General features: G+C 40.9%; 1 protein-coding gene across 1 annotated transcript in view; it reads right to left on the reverse strand.

Annotated features, from left to right (window-relative positions):
- LOC307248906 (plasma membrane calcium-transporting ATPase 1-like) overlaps positions 1-1,271 on the reverse strand; it is a 109,968-nt gene extending 108,697 nt beyond the window's left edge. Inside the window, exon 1 of the mRNA XM_080025449.1 lies at positions 761-1,271. The gene's annotated coding sequence lies outside the window, so the exon portion shown is untranslated. The remainder of the gene's footprint in view (positions 1-760) is intronic.
- Positions 1,272-13,933: the final 12,662 nt, after the last annotated feature.

The following is a 13,933-nucleotide window of genomic DNA, read 5'->3' on the forward strand; positions in this document are numbered from 1 at the left end:
GCATGCCTTCAGTACACATGCAAATTATAGTATTCAACTAAAAGTACAACTTTTAACAACTGATACGCACTCACGTTCTCCTGGATGGGAGGTGTAGCGAGCACCATAGGCCTACCGAGTCTAAAAGTTTTTTATTTTACTGAAAATTAAGTACCATTCGATGTGTTATAGCTTTATTCATCCCTAAACCATCGTACAATACCCCATGTGTGTGATTTATTGTGTTTTAGTTGGTGGAAAAGCTGGTTAAGTTCGCGTTTTAACCGTTTTAACCTCAGCGTTTTTGAATGGAGGCTTGTTAGAGCGTAGACGGGAGGGAAGCACGTATCGGGGCTGTAACCTCGCTAACCGTCGGGGCGTTTGGCGAGAAGAAGCGGGTGGAAAACGTGCCCTTTGGGAGTTTGTAAGACACCTTTGAGACCAATAGGTAGGTGAAAAAATTAAAATAAAGAACCAAAAAGAGGTTATGGTGCCCTTGAAGAGGATAGTTGTGCGTTCACACCTGTGGAAACATCCCAAAATCCGCTTGTAGTTGCGAATAAGCGGGTTTCAAGGTAAATCAACCCGGATACTAAGCAGTGCGGACAACTGGGGACACGACAGTCTCCTTTAAAACACGGTTTCAAAATATCACTATAACGGACACCGACACACAATAAACGTTGTGGTTTCTATCGCCCAGCTACAAGTTGATGAAAATAAAGCACACTTGTGGCGGATGAAGTTTGAATAAAACAAACAACAAGAGAATTCACGTTACCTTCCACTCGTCCAAATCACGTCCTGTGGTTGTGTTGGAAAGGCAGGGCAGCTTCTTTACTTCAGAGGGGTTTGTCCATTTCCCAGCAGGGCTCCAACTTGACAACTGCAGTGGTGTAAAGATGACTGTCACTCCGAGGTATTTTTAAAAAAACACGTCGCTTTGTTCCGGCGTTTGAATATCAGTTTATTTGAATGTAATTTAGGCTATATTCGTGGAAGCATTGGCCTCCTAGTTCCTTTGCAGCCCCTCCACACACACAAACACACACACAGACACGCACACTCGAGGAAGGAGAATTAAACCAGATCCAGATCCTTCAGTAGGCCTAGCCTATAGGAAATCAATCCGAGAGGAAAACGGAAGAAACAAACTCGCCCTTTCTCTCTCCAGAAATAAAGGCAGAGGAGAGAGGCTCTGATATCAAAGAGCTGATACAGTAAATGATGACTGCTAGTGTGTTTGTGTTGGCGAGCGGTGGGTGGGACTGTGAAGGGGGTTTGGGGAGTGGGAGGGGGATCCGACACATTCAGACAGGACCAGGGAAAAAGACCCAACGTCCGGATCAGCGTCTTTTTCTGGATCGCTGGGGGAAACCAAACTGAGAGAGAAGAGGGAGGTGAGCCTGGTGCTGGAGACCGCGAGAGAGGGAGGGACCAGCCCGGGATTACCCTATATTTAAGGTGGATCTATGAATTAATTGGGTAATCAGGCAAGAAACAGAAACCCAGCTATCGAGACCATCAGCCCCGGGGTGAAGATCCAGGCTGCAAACCTGGAAAGTTGAGAACAAAAATCCACATCTGGATCTGGAGCGATGTTTGAAGGATGGTTTCTGCTATAGTTTCAGAGGAGATGGAGAGATAGGCCTAGCCTTATCTCATTTATCATTAGGCTAAATAGGAGGCTATCTTCGGTTTAATTTTACAGGATGCAAGAGATGATTGCAACTGGTTCAGGGTAGGCTAAATTAGGTGTAATGTCAAAATACACAGAGAAAGTCAGAATTTCCAGATTTGAGTCAGAATATTTCGAGATTAAAGTCATAGGCTAACATAGGCCTAGGCTATAGCGTAAATAAAACATGGTAAAGATAAAAGTAGCCTAATAATATTTCCTAAAAACATTATTCAGTGCACATCTGTTAGGCATATAGCTACAGCCTATTATGAGAAGAAGAGATCACATCCTTAATAAATAGCCAAAAGGAGTTGGATGTAGCCTGCCTATCCTATCCATATGTAGCCCTACACCAAAGAGACTGTGCTTGAGAACGCTGAACATTTCTGAACCAAACACAGAACATGAACAATGAAACTGAAAATAAATTTCTCTCTCACTGCCAACTGGCCACTCAATCAGCTCTGCCTCCTACGCTATGCTAATGACAGAGAGGTGGTTAGAGCTGCCATTTAACAGCACAGTACATTGCTGCCTGACTGTACATACAAACCGACTGCAGATGAAGGAGAGATAGGTTGCTGATTCTCGTAACCGATCCCATGTATTTTCTTATATGCATCAAGGGACTTTAAGGTTATAGGACAACACAGGACACCCATGGTCATTAGACCCTCAATTCAGATAAAGAAAAATCCCCCCAGAAAAAGGCTTTAATAAGGAAAAAATGGAAGAAATCTCAGAAAGAGCAGCAGAGGAGAGATTCCACTGAAAGACAGGGAATAGATAGACTTAGACTAGTAGCCTACTATATACTAATATACTCTTCTCTTGTATATTGTATCCACTATTCAGTGTCTTTGTACTAAACAGTTTTTGCAGTTAGTTAAAAAATAATAAGAGAAAAAAAGGTATTCAACCAATTATCCTAGTCACTATAGGACTTAATGTGTTTGGGAATTTATTTTGAGACTAATGTAATTTCTGCTTAATTTTTTTCATATCTGTTGTTTTTTGTTGTTGTTTTTTTCGATGCTTTGAAAGGGTTCAACATAAAATGTTCCCCAACCTGTCCAATAGCAAGGGAATGCATTTGTGTAAATATTTTAGTATAATGTTCATGCATCTCAATTGGGGGTGTGAAACTGTGGAATGGGATGAGCATGGAGCTAAAGCAATGTCCAAACATGATCCAGTTTAAAAAAAGGTTCAAAGCAATGATTTTCAAAAGGTACAGGGATGAGGGAGAAAAGTAAGAAGGAAATTATAAAAAATAAAAATAAATAATAATGATAAATATATATATATATACAATCATATGAAAAAGTTTGGGAACCCCTCTCAGCCGGCATTATAATTGACTCTGCTTTCACAAAAAAAAAGATAAAAGTGGTATGTCTTTAATTTACCAGGAACAGCTAAGTACTGGGATGTTTTCCAAACAAAGATTTTTTAAAAAGCAGTATTTGGTTGTATGAAATAAAATAAAATGTGAAAAACTGGCTGTGCAAAAATATGGGTACCCTTGTGGTTTTGTTTATTTTAATGCCTTTAACAGCATGTAAAACTGATGACTTTAAACGCAAAGTTGGTTGGATTATGTTGTTAAGCCTTGAACCTCATAGAATTGTCTGTTTAATCATGAGAAAATGTATTTTAGGTGCCTAAATGCAAGTTGCACTTCTCTTTGACTCTCTGCTGAAGTGAGACAGAATGGGATCATCAAAACAGCTCCCAAAAGATCTTAAAAACAAAGATTATTCATTGTCATGGTTTAAGGGAAGGCTACAAGAAGCTTTCCCAAAGGTTTCAATTGTCAATTTCTACTGTAAGGAACGTTGTCAGGGAATGGAAGGACACAGGCACAGTTGCAGTTAAACCCAGGTCTAGCAGACCAAGAAAAGTACAAGAGCGGCATATGCGGCGGATTGTGAGAATGGTTGCAGACAACCCACAGATCACCTCCAAAGACCTGCAAGAACATCTGGCTGCAGATTGTGTATCTGTACATGGTTCTACAATTCAGTGCAATTTGCACCAAAACATCTGTATGGCCGGGTGATGAGAAGGAAGCCCTTTCTGCGCCCACGCCACAGATACAGTTGCATGGAGTATGCAAAAGCTCATTTAGACAAGCCAGCTTCATATTGGAAGAAAATGCTTTGGACTGATGAGACAAAAATTAAGTTATTTGGTCTTTATAAAAAGCAGATGTTTTGGTGCAAATTGCGCTGAATTGTTGAACGATGTACAGCTACACAATCTGCAGCCAGATGTTCTTGCAGGTCTTTGGAGGTGATCTGTGGGTTGTGTGCAACCATTCTCACAATCCTCCACCTATGCCGCTCCTGTTTTTTTCTTGGTCTGCTAGACCTGGGTTTAACTGCCACTATGCCTGTGTCCTTCCATTTCCAGACAACGTTCCCTACAGTCGAAATTGACAATTGAAACCTTTGGGAAAGCTTCTTGTAGCCTTCCCCTAAACCATGACAATGAACAATCTTTGTTTTTCAGATCTTTTGGGAGCTGTTTTGATGATCCCATTTTGTCTCACTTCAGCAGAGAGTCAAAGAGAAGTGCAACTTGCATTTAGGCACCTAAAATAAATTTTCTCATGATTAAACAGACAATTCTATGAGGTTCAAGGCTTAACAACATAATCCAACCAACTGTGTGTTTAAAGTCATCAGTTTTACATGCTGTTACAGGCATTAAAATCAACAAAACCACAAGGGTACCCATATTTTTGCACAGCCAGTTTTTCACATTTTATTTTATTTCATACAACCAAATACTGCTTTTCAAAAAATCTTTGTTTGGAAAACATCCCAGTACTTAGCTGTTCCTGGTAAATTAAAGACATACCACTTTTATCTTTTTTTTGTGAAAGCAGAGTCAATTATAATGCCGGCTGAGAGGGGTTCCCAAACTTTTTCATAAGACTGTATATATATATATATGGGTTGTATTGATATATATGGATATATATACTGATTGTACAGATATGTATGTAGATATGGATATATTGATTGTATATAAATATAGATATATGCATTGTATAAATATATAAAATATAAAAAATCATAGTATATTAAGTTGTATGTATGTATAGATCGTAAATGTCAAATATAGTATCGCCAATTGTATAGATTGTATAGAGATTATATGGAATACAAGAAGCGAATATAATAAATATTTAAAAATTTTTTACTATGGAAAAGGGGTAGGATTAAATAAGTGTATACTTCTTCCTGCTCCTTTTCAGGCATATCACATCAATACAGATAATTTGTTTTCTTTTTTTTCTTTTTGTGAAGTCATTTAAACATACATTCTGTTTATTGTATTTTTATGCTTTTCATTTTGTTGTCTGAAATAAAATTAAAAATTAAAAAATTACATTAATATTGTTATACTTTATTGGTAGGTTGTCCTTGGGGCATTAAGCAAATATTCTTAGAATAATTTATTTCACATGTTTCTATTCTAAATTGGCGCAACTGTAACCAACCAAATTTCCCTCCGGGGATCAATAAAGCATTTCTTATTCTGATTCTGAAAGAAGAACATTTAGGAACCAACAGCTGAGTTCAAATAACCCAACCAGATGTTCACCTGCAAATGAACTCCTCACAAACCCATTTACCCAGCACAATAAACCCAACAGTGTGTGTTAAAATACCCAGACAACCCAGAATTATTACCCAGCATAAACAATCCAACAATGTGTTTACAAAAACAACACAGCGCTTTTTTTTTTCTATGAAAAAGCAAATGTTAAAAGGGCCCTAAAGTGGTTATTGTGCTTTCCATATTATGGTTTTCCAACAAAATATTTAGAAATTCTTTGTTCTCATTTTAATAATATAAACATATTAATAAAACATGACTTCAACTGATATTCATTTTGCACAGAGAAGGTGACACAAAGTGCTTCACAAGTAAGACTAATAAATAGTTAAAAAGTATCTAAATAAATAAAAGCGAATATGTAGCCTAAATAGATAATTACAATAAATAAATAATAAAATAAGATAAATAAATAAATTGAGCGTTACTGTAAACAAAAAAAAATCAAAATATTGTAAAAATGTAAACCTGACATTTGGGGGACCATTTATCAAGCAGCCACTTATTTACATAGGGAGCACCCTTCGTATATGGACTTGTGTTGGTGTCCATCTGATAATCCTCTCCTTATTGCTCTGTTTTCTGTCTTTACCAACTCTTGAGGGAAATATCTAGCTCCTAGGCTGCTAAATGTTCCTCTTTGTCCACGAGATACTCTAGTTTGGTGCTGAACGTGCTTCGATAGTACCGTTTAGGGGGATTTCTATAGTACTTTCTACTACTCTGCATATTTTCATTCAAATCCCCTAAACAGGTGATTTCATTGGTGAATTTCTCTCCTGTGTGTGAGTACTTATTACTGGGTGGAGTTTAAACCTGCAGACTGTTGGCTCTCCTTAGCACCTGTTATTAACACTTTAGTTTGAGTTGTTAGATGTTGACAAATAATAATTTTTGTTAAAACTGTATAGTTAAAACTTTACATTCTGCCAGCATATCAATTATTCTCATTTGTTCATGTGAATTAAATAAACTTTCAAAGTCACCTGATAATGTTAGTAATCCAGTTTGTCTGTTGTTTCAATGTGTGTCTCCTTATGACGTTTATGTCGCCTCCATCCCCCCAAGCTCAGAGAAATGTGCCGTGTCCGGACTGACTTGCTTGATTCGCTGCAGTCCATCACCTCCCGACCTGAAAATTCTGTTTTCACAACACACCTGTGTATATAATGTCAATACGACCGGAAAGGCAGGGGGAAAAACACTATTAAACTGTGTGAGATCAAATGTATACAGTATATATACCATAGGATCAGAGTTTGATGTTTGGTGTGTTGCACCAAATATAGGCCTACAGGTGATGGCTATGATCAGCAGTATTGTATTTATTTTCACTGGTGATTATTTAATAAAAACTTAATGAACTGTTGTAGCTCTGGTTTGATGAATAAAAAGGGCTGAGATCCTCATTTTCCATCCTTGCTGCATAATTGCATTTCGGTTGTGTCTCATTTGTTGAGACCTGTGCAAACAATCATCTCTGGTGTAAATGGATTATTTAGATTTGTTGACAAAGTGATTGCATCTTACTCCATCACTTTCAAAAATACTCTCACAATCAAGCCGATTCCTTACTAAAAAAGTGCTTTTCTAAAACTCTGGCAGAATGAAGCACATTACAAGCAGCAGACTCACTCGTTGTGTTCAAGTTTCTCAATCGTCTTCTGGACTGTCATTAACTTTTCACAGACTTTGATTTGGAGTGTAAATTATTCTGACTTTGATCTCATGTCATTGGCATATTTTGCTCTTCCTACTTTGCTTTCAACCAGATGACTTTGCCACCTCCAGACAACTGCACCTAGTAGTCTTCAATCTCCTTAAAAGGTGAGGCAGACCTTTACTTGTTTGCGAGCATATCTTAATGCAACTCTGTCCCACAACCTCATACATGTAAACAAACTGGTGTGTCTGCAGATGAGCAGGCAGCTGGAAGAAAATCCCTGTACAGCTGGCAACAACATCTAATCCAGGGGGCTACTTTCTGTTTATATTTTCGATCGACTCAAAGAGATGCATTTGAAATGACTCATAGACTTAAAGATTTATAGAAAGCTTTAGGATGCTTGCACCTGCAAGTGCTTGCCCTGATGTATGTTGTTTTTACAGATTCTCTTAAAAGGATGTGGTGAGTGCAAAGTCAGTATGGCCCACAGTCTGACACAGAAACTATTTCTAGGTGTTTCTCTTAACTTATCTGAAACTAATCTCTCCTAATTGGCTCAAGTTAAAAGCCACTTTTAGCAGAAAGATGTTCTATGAATGGGGCCCGCAATACATAACCTAAAGCATCTAAAACTTTTATTTAGCTGCTGGAGGCATTCCAGAGCCTGAAGGGAGATTTTCCCGAGAGACTCAATTCAGGGCGATATAGTCACCCCTACATCTGTTAAAGGCCTTGAATGAAGTAGTAGCTCTCTCTCTCTCTCGCTTGCTCACACACACACACACACACACACACACACACACACACACACACACGTTACTTGAAACTTTCCAAAATAGTGTTTTTGACAGCCACAGTAGCCAAAGCTTCCCTGAGTTTGAAATCCGTTTTCTGAGACGGAGACGAGGACTTAGTTTGGGTACTCAAATCTATCTTGTAAGTTTTCTGCATTTGAATCAGTTTCTCTCAGTTACTTCTTTCAGTGGATATGAGAGTTCAAGCTTGAAATCCTCGTCCAACAATATAACCAGAATTTTATCAGACATGTATGAACGATAACAACAAAGTGTTGATGGTAGAAATCTCGAAAGCTGTATTTGTTATCTAAATAAAAAACAAAGCTTGGTGCAGCACAGACTGAAGCAGGCTGCTGACTGATCTGGTTCTGCAGTGTAATAGCATCATACATCACTGGGTGATGTGTCATTGGTGCTGCTGCCCTGCAGTTTCACAGATACGAAAGACCGATTCCACCTGCAGCTCAGAGTTACTGCAACACTGAGCAGGTGGCTGAATTTAATGAAAGCAGGACTTCATATTTTCAGTTATTATTTTTAGATGCTCTGAGTACTTTGGTTCAGATATTCAGGTTCCCTCGAGGATGAATCGCCTGGCGTTTTTATTTTTTATTATTATTCTTCCGGACAATTACACATAATACATAATTTTCTCATTGCATATTCATACATATTACTTTGTGTTATCGTCCGAAGGGAAGCAGGAGAAGCCAAAGGCTTTCATGCAGCGCCTCCAACAGTCGGGTGGTGACTGACTCTCTAAATGTGCATTAGAATTAGAGTGACTTCTTGGTTCAACTTTGATTTACCGGACTGCAACATGGGGATGCAACCCGCACATTTCTGGCACTTCATTAAATAACTTGTCTGACAAGTTGTTTTTACCGTCGTCTTTGTAGAGATGTGTGCAACTAGGCACTGGCAAATAAAATTTGCTGCGCCTGCTGGTCTGGACACTCTCCGTTGAAGCTTTTTCAAGAAGACCAGAAATCCGGGCTCACGTTTCAATTGGTTCTATCTAAAGGCCAGGACACACCGGCCAGATAATCGCCGTCGTAGTGTCGGTAGGGGGTCGGGACACGAATCTGTTTGGTGTGTGCCGTGACGTCGGCCGACGTAGAGGTCGTCAGGCTTGTTTTGAGCCGATTGTTCAATCGGCGGCCGACTGTCTTTCATTTGGAGCAATTTGATTGGTGGAGGGCTAGCGAATCAGTGAAGCCCGGAAGTGAGGCGGGTAGCACAAACAGCTAACAACAGCTAGCCATCGTTTTAATGTGTTTGTTCATTTTGTTTTGAGAGTACTCACATGCATCAACCCTTGTTGACTGCTCGACACCATGCTCGACACTCTTTGCTAAAAATTGTGCTCTTATGGTCCATTATGTGGGCGACTGTGGCTCAGCTGGTAGAGCGGGTCGGCCGATGATCAAAGGGTTGGAGGTTCGATCCCCGCCTTGCCACCTGTGTCATGGTTGTTGTGTCCATGGGCAAGACACTTCACCCACCTTGCCTCGTGTGAATGTCGATAGTTAGCCTGCTATCGGTGTATGAATGTGTGTGTGAATGGTAACGTGGGAAAGGAAAAGGTCTCCCTTGAAAAAGAGTCTTCGGTCTCAATGGGATTCACCTGTATAAATAAAGGTTAAAAAAATAAAAAATAAAATAAAAAAATATATAAATACGTATTTCTATCTATGTTTATGCTCTAGAGAGCTGTCCCATCATTTCCGGCTTTCGTATTTTTTCGGGCCACAATACAGATTAGCGCCGCCTGCTGTTGTGGAGACATTACGTCCCGCGCAAGCGCAGAGCGTACGGAAAATAAGCAGTCGTCTCGGTGTGTTTTTTGGCCGCGACGGGAAGACTGGAGCTTCCTGAAACGGCGACTCCATTTTTTGGGTAGTCGGAACGAGTCAGACTGGTGTGTCCTGGCCTTAATATGGGCGTGCCAGAGCCCTTTGTATGGTGCTCTGGGGCGGACGTAACCGGATGACGACAGTGACGTGCATGCGACGTCGAAGCAGTGATAGTAAACATCAAAGATGGCTGCGGATATGTTGTGTGAGTTTGAGACTGCTTTGGCCTCGACCCTTTACGATTTGGAAGACAGCACTCAAATCTTTCATTAGCAAGTAAGTGGAATGTTCTGTTTTGCCGACCGACCATGGCAAACGTTTAATTTAACAGTTTAACAGCTGTTCGCTAAACGAACGGGGCTTACGTCACCTTGTGCATCGCTCTGATTGGTTGTAGTGCTATCCAACTGCGTGCAGTGGCATTTGAAATGCAAGAGTAGGAGCCGCCCCGTGAGTTGGAAATTACTATTGATCGTGGCCAGACCCTCTATCGTTCAAGATATCAGGGTCTGGATTTCCAGGCTAGTAGAAAGTGTGTGCCATGTGCAGTTTTGCCAACAAGGGTGGAAGATGGCCTAGAGGAAAGGTGGAAGACCAGTAAAAATCCGTGGTTTGATCCCTGGCACCCAACAGGAGGGTGTTAGTTGTAAAACTAGTTGTGGCTGGTATTACGTCTACCATGCCCACCGTCTCTACCGTTGTGTCCTTGAGAAAGACACTTAACCCCAAACTGCTCCAGGGGTGCTGTACGGCTGACCCTGAATATGACCCCCACCCCCCCACACCCTCCCAAACCCTCCTCCCCCGAACTTGACAGCGATATGCGGAGAGACAAATTGACTTTGTGGTCTTCGTGACTTTTGTAACCCCCTAAGACATTGTTTTAGGAGAGACCAGTGACAAATCTAGTGAATTCTGATGCTCCTGTTCCCTGAGGAGACTCATCAATATTTCTCATTGAATGTGCACTTGTCCTGCCAATCAGCAGTCTGATAGAAACGTGATTAGGCTGTGAATGTGCTTCCAAATATAAAATAACTAAATTACTCGAACTTTAATTAAAGGTGAAGTATGCGGTTTATATATCTTAATATAAGTGTTAAATCGCTATTTATTCATACAGTGATCACTTACATAATGTGCGCGTTTCATAAAGCAGATCTCTCAGTCAGCTGCTCTGCATGTAAACGGCAAATAAACTTATTGGAGGATCTCGAAATTAATATCCAATCACAAGAGAGAACGCTACACACCGACACCCGTCTCACTCATGGTCTCACTGCCGGTGCACGCCAGAGCAACAGATGGGGGAATGTTTATGCGCCTACAATGGCGGAGCAGGTAAAAATCCTGTCATGATCCCGCTTGGGCCCCTTGGCCTTGTGTGTGTTTTCCCTTTCACCCTTGTCTTTGTGCTGAGCTAATTATAGGGGTGGAGCCAGGTGTGCTGGAGTCAATTAACAACATTCACAGCTGCCTTCAATCCTCATCAACTGCTCTACATATACCCGGGCCTACCTTCCAGACACTGCCAGATTGTAGCTTCTGTTTTCATACAGTCAGTTCACTCTCTTGCTCACCTGTTTACAGCTCCGCTTTTTTTTTGCATTTTTTCCTGGTTAACCGCTGTTTCTCTGCCACAGTTCTCCTGGCCTGACTCCAGCCACCTGCTCCGAGTAGGGTCCAGCTGCAGCCCCGGAGACAAGTTACCCTGGCGTGACAACAACACCCAGGCGTGACGGAAGTAACTGTGGTGTGACGGACGTGATTTTTTACTATTTAGCTTCCATGACATGTCTGCTATGTCACTCATTTGCCCTAACCCTAACCACCCAGCTATGATGCCTGAACCTAATCCTCAAAACAATATAGGCCTAAATAACCGAAATTTAGTAGCCTATCGGTCTGCGGTCTTTTTTATTGTTTGACGTGACGTACTCAAGATGGCCGCCGCCGTGTTCCGTCAATGTTCTATCTATATTCTAACCTCTCCCTGTCCCCTTGCCCTAACCCTAACCACCCAACTGTGATGCCTGAACCTAATCGCCAAAACAATATAAATAACACAAACTTAGTATCGGTCTGCTGTCTTGTTATTGTTTGACGTTGTTTACAACTTAGAAGTTTATGACGTTGCAAAAATAAAATCTACAGGTAACGTCCGTCACACCACAGTTACTTCCGTCACGCCTGGGTGTCGTTGTCACGCCAGGGTGCTTGTCTCCGGGGCTGCAGCTGGATACTATTGCCTGCTCCAGCCCTAGCTCTCCAGCACTACTCCTCGGACCCCTCCTGCCTGCCTGCTCTAGCCTGCTTCCACTCAGCCCCCTGGACTTGCACGTTGCTCTCTCCCTGGACCCCCATGCCAGCCAGTTCCCCTCCCCGGATCACAGTCCTAACACCCTGCTGGTTTCTCCTGAAATAAATCATCTTTTACTTATACTGTCTCCGCGCCTGTGTCCTCCAGACCCAACCGTTACAAATCCTTCCCAATGTCTGTTTTGACGGTTTTTATCATGTTTTATCACACTTATGGATCTGAGATGATGCTAGATAACTCGCTGCTTGAAGACCGCTGTGCATTAATGTAGTGACGTAGGGACGAGCGAGGGGACTGCTAACTGCAGTAACTGACAGGAAGTTAGCTAAAAGAACCATTCCGCTTACAGCACCTTTAAATAACGTTGCTATATTTTTTCACAAGCAACATGGATTTTATAAGAGTTTATTCTGGTGTCTGAATCCTCTTTATTCAAGTCACTTTAGTTGGGACAGACAATTATGATAAAGACTATTTAAAGAATATAAAAAAAAATCATAGTTAACTGATTACATTTTTTAAATAACATGTTTACATTTTGACTGGAGGCATTTACAAGGACTCGTGTGATTCAACCATAAGAATCATTGATCAGCCCTGCTGCTTGAATGCAACACTGTTTCACTGAGAAACTTTTCAGTATTAATGTTAATTATGAAGGCTGTGATTCAAATCCATCAGGCTTATGTAACGCTATGACTTCCTGGGGTCAGGATCCACCTACACTGCAGCTATCTGACAACACACAGCATTTAGACAACTTGAGGTGGAAAACACATACATCTCTCCACATATGTACTGACAAGGGTGACTGGATGTTGTATCCATGGCTACCTTCTCACGTAATCTGTATTATTTTTTATCACAAAGGCATTTTCAGGTTTTTCTTCTCCCGAGCCTCCATAACATGATATTGAAATGCACAGATTTAGTTCTATATGTGAAGGTACAAAAAACAAAAAGGCTTAGTTAGAAAGAGAGAGAGCATTTTAGTATCAGCAGAAAATATGAACAAACTGGAGTTCAAGTGGAGTGTGTGCTTGTCTCTAACTGATGTCGGTGGTACTATGAATTGATTTATGTGAACATAAATGATAAGGACAGAGCTGGTTCATCTACAGCCCATTGCACAAGTAAGATAACTTATGTTTGACCTCTTTTTCATCTGCATTTGGGACGAGTTCCTGGAAATACAGAGATACTAAACGAATGGGCACTTTCCAGGGTTTTAGTCAGTTACCATAATTTTTCTATTGCGCCTGAACATAGCGGGAAACCGACCCATTCAGGAAGTCGAAAGCCAAATTTTGTGATGAATTACTTAGGCACTGCTATTTTTACTTACACTTTGCTCTTTCGCCCTCAATGGGGCATAAGGCATCGATTATGTTCTTCCATCCATCACAGTCTTTAGCAACATCTTGTACCTTGCCCCATGAGGGACCTATCTCCAGCATCGCGCCAGGTGATCTTTACTCAGACTTGTTTCCTTTTCAATTTCATATACCTATTATCAAATTTTCATTACTGTCAGATATTTCAAACACCGTAGTTTCCTATTTTTGTGTGTTTTTTCAATTTATTTTTTTTTTGTTTTCTTTTCTTGAATGCAAGGAGATCAAATTATTTACTACCATGTGTTGCTATGCACCGGGTTGAGACGAGGTGAGAAGGTGAACACCATTGTCGGCGGTATTAAAAGAAATACTGTCTAAACTGAATTTTACTTGGGGGATATTAATTAAAATAAAACTATAAAAAGAAATGAAAAACATTAAAATCACACCCTCAGGCGCTTCCACATTAGAATAAAAAAGAAATACAGCCTTGGACAGCCGAGGTGAAAGGTCGGGAGATAATCGATACGAGGCAACGTTGCTCGAGATCAAACATCAATCCCTGTCACCTGCTCAGGGAGTTCCCCATCACCCTCAGCACAGCGGCTCCTGCAGCAGCTGTCAGCTGATGGATACCACAGGCAGAGTGTTCCCCTCCCTGGGCAGC

Source organism: Ammodytes marinus, assembly GCF_949987685.1.
Source record: "Ammodytes marinus genome assembly, chromosome: 4".
Taxonomy (NCBI): domain Eukaryota; kingdom Metazoa; phylum Chordata; class Actinopteri; order Uranoscopiformes; family Ammodytidae; genus Ammodytes; species Ammodytes marinus.